The sequence below is a fragment of the Hesperophylax consimilis genome, chromosome 17, assembly GCF_061612785.1.
Source record: "Hesperophylax consimilis isolate HC1 chromosome 17, BYU_Hcon_1.0, whole genome shotgun sequence".
Classification (NCBI taxonomy): Eukaryota; Metazoa; Arthropoda; class Insecta; order Trichoptera; family Limnephilidae; genus Hesperophylax; species Hesperophylax consimilis.
In genome coordinates, this window is record NC_142852.1 from 30374828 (window position 1) to 30382210 (window position 7383).

The following is a 7383-nucleotide window of genomic DNA, read 5'->3' on the forward strand; positions in this document are numbered from 1 at the left end:
ATTGAAAATATCCAATCCAAATTTATTAAAGACCTATCGTATCGCTTTAGCGATCATCGGTTTGACCCTACCGCTTTATATAAGCACAGAAAAATTTCTGATGCCCTATTCTTATAAAAAATCGTGAACAGTCTTGTTGATTCATCATATCTGCTAGAAAAGATTGCATTTCGTTGCCCTGAACACAACACCAGATCGAACGACTTATTTAGAACACCACACTGTAAAGCCAAATATGCGCAAAACTATTTAATAGGACGTTTCTGTAAAACTCACAATGCCTCTAGAGATGTAGACATTTTCAAGTGTAACTTGAAAACATATAAAATGCAACTTACTAAACTGTTAACTTAATTTTTTATTTTGTGTAATAATCCTATCATCTTAGTTTATTTTATTGTTTTTATTATAATCATGCGAAAACTGTATTACTAGTAACTGTTTTTAATTGTTTTTATAACATTTTGTCTTTCCTTATAATGTTTATTCTTTATATTTCTTTGTCATTTATAAATAAATTGTACAGGTACAAATATTGAATCAACGACTGGAATTAATGGAAAATTATTGGTCTAATATTATAAATAATTGCTGTTTATGCTAAATATATAAATGAGTGTTTGTTTCCTAAATAAAAAAATTAAAAAGAAATAAATAAATAATCATATCAGTAAGAAATGAAAATAAAATGTGATGAAGTACTCGAAAACTTTTATAATTTTCTATAACAGGAATTCAAGAATACACAGATAGTCTAATGAACTGCTTAAATGGGAATACGCTGTGGAACAACTGTTATTATTAATTTCAACAAGACAAAATGAATTTGACATTCAGAATTTGAAGAAGGTTATTTTAACCTCTTTCTACCTTGTGTTTGCATTATTTATTTTATTGTAATGAACTTTTTTTTTCATCACTTTATATTTATGTAAACAACTTAGGTGTTTCGTAGGCGATGAAATAGGTCATCTTTAATCCCTGAATGAATACTGTAATAATTAATTTAAGTCTTTCGATTACAGACAAAACAATATAAAATTCTGGAGGCAAATAAGCATAAATTACATGATAAGTTGTTTCAACGATGTAGAAGTTCTGCTCTTTGCTGATGACATCAAATTAAATAAATATACATCCAATATTAGCGACTACCTAATTTTACAGTCAAAATATCGAAAAAAATACCCATTTGGTGTATCGCTAACAACTTATCCCTCAACGTCGATAAATGTAAGACACTAATATTTTGTCGAAAAAAGATCTCATTATCATTTCACCACGCAATCGCTGCCTCCATCGTGGAAGTAATTACTTTACTAGATTTTGTACAGAATGTTTTATTGATATGCGAAGTCCTCGTTTACGTATTTTATTAAGTCATTAGGTGACGCCATGAACAAGTATGCGTCCTGTCCGCGAAATATTCTAAAACATTTGAAATTAACATTCAAATTTTTCTTGCTTTTGCAATACTACTTACTGGCTGTCGGAGTAGTCTCAGAATACTGCAAGCATTCCTTCTTTACATCCTGGTGGTCGAAATCTATAACCGTATACGGCATTTCACTTCCATCCTCTTCCTGGGTCCCTGGTTCCACTTTGATGAAAGCGCTCTCTGGGTCGGGAAGATCCATTGTTTCCTGTTAAAGCGTTCTGTTATATAACGGACATTGAACCCAGTTCAATATAAATATGTACTGAAACAACGATTGAAAACATTGAAATTCGTTTTGAGAGAACCTTTTATTTGGAACATAGAGTTATTCTGACGGATATATATATAAAGAATATTAAGGATTACATTTGACAGGATTCGTATGAGCAACCAACAAAAAACTTGTTGACAGCGCTATAAGGTTGCAAATTCACATCAGCCGAGCTGTAAGGGGGTGAGAGCAGATTACGTCATAACTCCATATTGCTCGCCATACAATCCCATACAGGCCTGTCACACATAAGTGTGGACGTAGCGAGGATATACGCCGTGATCTGCTAGCCAGGCTTTATTTTAAAATAATGCGACCCCCTCTCCTACCAACCGCATGAGAAGGGGCCTGAAAAAGTAACGAAGAGCCGTAATTACAAAGTGACAGCTCCCATACATGAAATGACATTCCGCGGCAGTCCCCTAATTGATTTGACATACTTTCCTAAGGAAGATTTTAGCGTAATGTATCAGCACAACATATAATACGTCCATGCCACGCCCAATGTATGCGCACATAATGTGTCTCAGACCTTATGAGCAGCTAAAAACGTGCCATAAGTGTAGAAATGTCAAAATAATGTGGACTTAGTTTACTTGGGTCGAACCAGTTGTGAATAATACAACAACCTCTCGGTGTATTATATTGACATTTGGTAATCGCAACAAAAACTATGCTATAATAATGGAATCATTATATGAATGTAAGTATTTCGTTTCGTGAAATTATTTTAATGAAGTGGAAATATAAATAAAAGATATAAACGTTTAATATGTACCTACTTATTATTTAAAAAACACATTTTTGTTAGTTAGATTATACCAAAAAGTAAGTTTTTCAGTTCCTGGAATTGAATTTTAATAGATATTTGGTTAAAATTAAAATCGGCTGTTCGCTAGGCGGCCATTGATAATGATGTGAAAGTTTTAGGGTTAGTTTTTTACCTCCCTTATTTAAATCAAAATAAATACCTATGATCCTGAAATAGGTTCTTAGTTTGAGTTCTAAAAACTTGGGTAAAAAAGGAATATTAATATGTCAAAAGATGGCTTGAGGAAAAGACGTCAAAGAATTCGTTTTTTACGAAATAGCTAATGAAATGCAGTATTTCATATTTCTGCAAGCTATAACACTTACTCTGATTATTATCTAACTGATACAAAGTAATTTTTAAATCATAAAGTGCATATAAAGCGTATCGCTATATAAATTTACATTATCTACAATGAGCAAACAAAAATGTACTATCGTCCGTAGCGTGTAATCATGATTAGTGTTGATATATCTGTAAATTATTTCTCGAATGTTGTACAAGATTACGGATTAAAAAGTTTAATGTGACATATTCTGACAACAAACTGGCATCTTAAAAGATCTCAGGTCTAATTTAGTTACTTTAACCTACTTACGTAAGACGAAGCGCTGCGGACAGTTCAAATGTGTTGAAGAAACGTCTGTAGAATGTAGAAAAGTAGATGAACCAACTTCAATTTATGATTTAATAAATAAAGTCACAATAATAATATGTTTATTGAAATAACCACCCTAAATGCACCATTACTGAATATTAACCGTCGAACAAAAATATTGTCGTGCGAAAGCACGTGAATCATTAGATTGACTTAACCATAGACAATGCACAACAGACAAGTTTTTTTTAATTAGCCTATTACGGTACCTACTTGCAACTGTGATAATAAAAATGTTCAAAAGGGTTCCATGATAACTCAACACTGTGACAATTCAACACACTTTTAAAAAGTAATATAAAGTCATTAGAAACGATGAAAGAAATAAAATTTTTACCTAACCTTACCTATTCTACTTAAACAAGTAAATAAAGTTTTTGTTTCATCACTTTCCATGACTTGAAATAACTTTTTAAAGATGAGATGAATTATCATCGTGATGATTTATCCGGTCACCGTTCAAAAGATAAAAATCAATGACGTTACAATGTTAATGTTCATGAACAAATCGGTAATATCAAAAATTGTGAATGGAACTTAACTGGTTTATTTTATACTCAACATCTTAAATGCAAAATTAATTCACCTGGATATTTACTAAATATAATTAAAATAAAATAATAATAAACCAATATTTCCAAAACCCTAGGTACAGTAATTTCTAAGTAATAAGAAGGCAAGCCGAAGGTATTTTAGAACTGAGAGGAAAACACCTTATGGGCCGTTTTCGCAAGATTTTGGTCGCTAGAGACGCTATTGTTCTACCGGTCCAATTTTTTGTGTTTAACTGTCATTTTTTAGACCGTTTGACGCAATTTAGTGTTTTTTAAATATTACAATAATGCCTGTTGTAGTGTTCCTATGTGTAGACATAGAGGTGTTTCGCAAAGATAGAGACTTAAAAGGGATTCATTCCATCAGACGTCTAAAATGGGCACCGACTCCTACATCTGTAAAGCTCAGTTCAGATTATGTAGTCAATGATATTAACCATAACACTAAGTACATTTAATTAATATCTTACCATAATTCAATATAATATAAAGGTATAGTATAATGAACAAGTAAAGAAACATTATATTTAGCCTTCTTTCGCAGTTGACATTATTTAACAAACAGTAACCGTAAATATAAGTGTAGTCAATCACAACTAACTTTCATAATTATGGTAGACATAATATCTTATTTCCTTTTTTTAAATTAACCATATTTTTAATTAATGCAATAATTTTATTACACGGTTATCAAACTGTCTGGCACGAGATTTCTGGGCGGCTGATTCTTCATTGTTGGCAATATAATTTACTTTGCATTTCTCGTCCAATGTCTGTGTATCTCGTAATTGTAATTTAATTTTCAGTAGGAGTGTTTTAGGAAAAAAGATCAAATTGTTATTATTTCTTAACCCTTTCCTTACCAGAGTTCTTCTGGAGGAACACGAAGGAAAAAAATATTTCTCTTGATTTTACGAACCAAATAGCCCCGTATTTTGCATATCGCTTGAGGAAGATATTGCTTATAAGGAATAGAACAAATGTCGTACTGGAAACACATAATATTACTGTTATTTCGAATTAAATTTAACGGTTTGACATTTCTCGGATTTCAACATTATTTTAAAGGTAAGATATCGCATATTTCTGTTGAAAATAATTATTATATTGTATATACATATCTAATCTGATATGTAAATATGATTTCCATTCAAAAACATTGGTTTTTTATTTGGTTTTCGGTAATAACATTCATGTTCCTGAGCTGGCACTTTGGTCGTTCGTGGATGTTTTTCATAGAAATCTTTCTTTGGCCTTTAATATTGTTTTACTTGTTTTTATTTGATTCTTTCAAGATATATTAATTTATTTTATTTTTTTCCGGTAGACTTTGACTTATTTTATTCATTTTTATAGATGGAGCATCGTGGTTTGACACATGAGGAGATCACCGTGATGCTGGAAGGAGATATTTCCGACGTGGAGTTGGAGTTGGAAGATGAAGATGAAGAGGGCTAGTCAGTTGAATATTTCCAGGATGCTGCAGAGGAAACCAATGTGGAAGCATTGAGCCAAGCTCTTGGAATGGATGTGGAAGTCCATGTAAGTACTTTTGTCATTATTTATTATTGTTATATTACAGTGATTATTGCGTTTGAAGTAGATTTAAGTATGAACAAATTTGGGTTTTAAATTTTTTTTATTTTTTTTTTTTTATTGTTTAACTTATAACATTGTTACATTGTACATAAAATTAGGTAATAATAAGTAATAGTGTAAAACATATGTTGTTGAATTTCTACTCCAATGAAGAGCTAGCTCTTGAGCTTGGCGTAGGAGTTATTTGACAATTATTTCATGTTTATATCAGTAATTAACATTATTACAGTACAATAAATATAAACTTAAAAGAGGATTGTGACGTTAATTTTGGTTGTAACATGAATTGAAGTTATAACATTTGATAGGTGATATTAATTTTTTTTAAAGATAAATTTGACCTTCTTTTTGAATAAAATAAAATCTGGTATTTTTTTTACTTCTTCGGGAAGACTATTAAAATATTTTATTCCTTTGTAAATGTAGTTATTGTGCATTTGTTGTGTTGAAAATAGAGGAATTTGGATGTTAAAATTATGCATTAAGGATGAGTTAAATTTAAGTTTTTTTACTACAGTTTCTTTATATATTTGTAATATTGCATCTTTTTTATAGAGGTCTTCAATTTTTGGTATTTCGAAAATTTTGAAATGAAATAAATGAAACCATAAAGTATATATTTTTAATTAGAGACTTTGGAAGAGAGGCAGCAGCCAGTGGAAGACGAGCCAGAGTCCTGCACCGTGCCGCAAGGACAGCCCAGTGAATATAATAATATTTTTTAAATATACGTAAATATATCGTAAAATTTATAAATTTTAAATTTTGTTACAATATTTTGTAAATATATCGTATATTTATATTTATAATATAGTAATATTTTTATTACATGGGTGACATTCATATCACTGCAGTGGAAAGAGCTCAACCTTTGGACATCAACTGATTTTAGAGACAAATACCCTAACACGAGTGATTGACGGCACGGAATGTCTAATTAAACGGCCAACACTACCGACTGCCCAGCAAGCAACCTCTTCTACCTATAAAAACAGAAATATTGTTAAAGTACTATTACACTACACTACTCCTAGTGGCCTCATAAATTATGTGTCTCCAAGCTGTGCAGGCTCTGCCAGTGATCGCCAGATCATTGAAAAAAGCAACCTTTTATCCCTGTGTGATGTTGGTGATTCTATTATGGCTGACAAAGGTTTTAATGTCCAGGACACCTTCGCACCATATGGTGTCACCACAAAAACAAACAGAATCACTAGGAGTGTTTTAGAAAAGTTGCTAGCAAAAGGGTGCACATAGAAAGAGTAATAGGACTTTTAAAAACATATAAAATTTTGAAATCCCAACTATACCGAGACAATACTTTCATCGGATATAATATTTATATGTTTCATGTTGTGTAATTTTAGATCAAGTATAATAGATAAAGATGCTTAATAAATTGTATGTAAAAAAATGAGTGTGCTTTAGACCACACGAGTGAAGTAAAACTTCACTAACTTATGCCGGGTACACGCTGTATATAATGCTAAAATACGGTAGTACTCGTTAGCTAGCTCTAGATCCTTCTCCCGCCTCCGATCACTGTTTGCATCGATTAAGACCCTCCTCCGATCACCGTTGGCATGTGATTTTTCGTTACGCTTTTCGTAAGGCACCAGTTTAACCCCCAAGTGTCGAGCGTGCGTAAAGAAGTTTTACTTCAAAAACTGTTAATGTAAATATTTTTCAAATTTTACATTATATATTTTAGATAACTTCCCGAAGAGCTCATCCATCAGCGCGCACGATTTCTAACTTAACCCTTCTTTGAAGTTCCTTTTGTTATATGTATTCAACAAATATACAGGGTGTTAAGGGACGTACTTGACTTACTTTAACCAGTAATTCCTGACATTATTTAGAATAAAAACCGTTTCTTTTAATTTAAAAAATTCTTTTTTTTCTCGAGGTCAATATGAAAAGAACAAGATTACAGACATATAATAAATGTGTCGTAAAACATTTACAAACATTATACACATAGAAGAACATATCAGTACAACAAATAATTAACATTATACATAAATTATTTATTGTTTTGGCATTTATTTT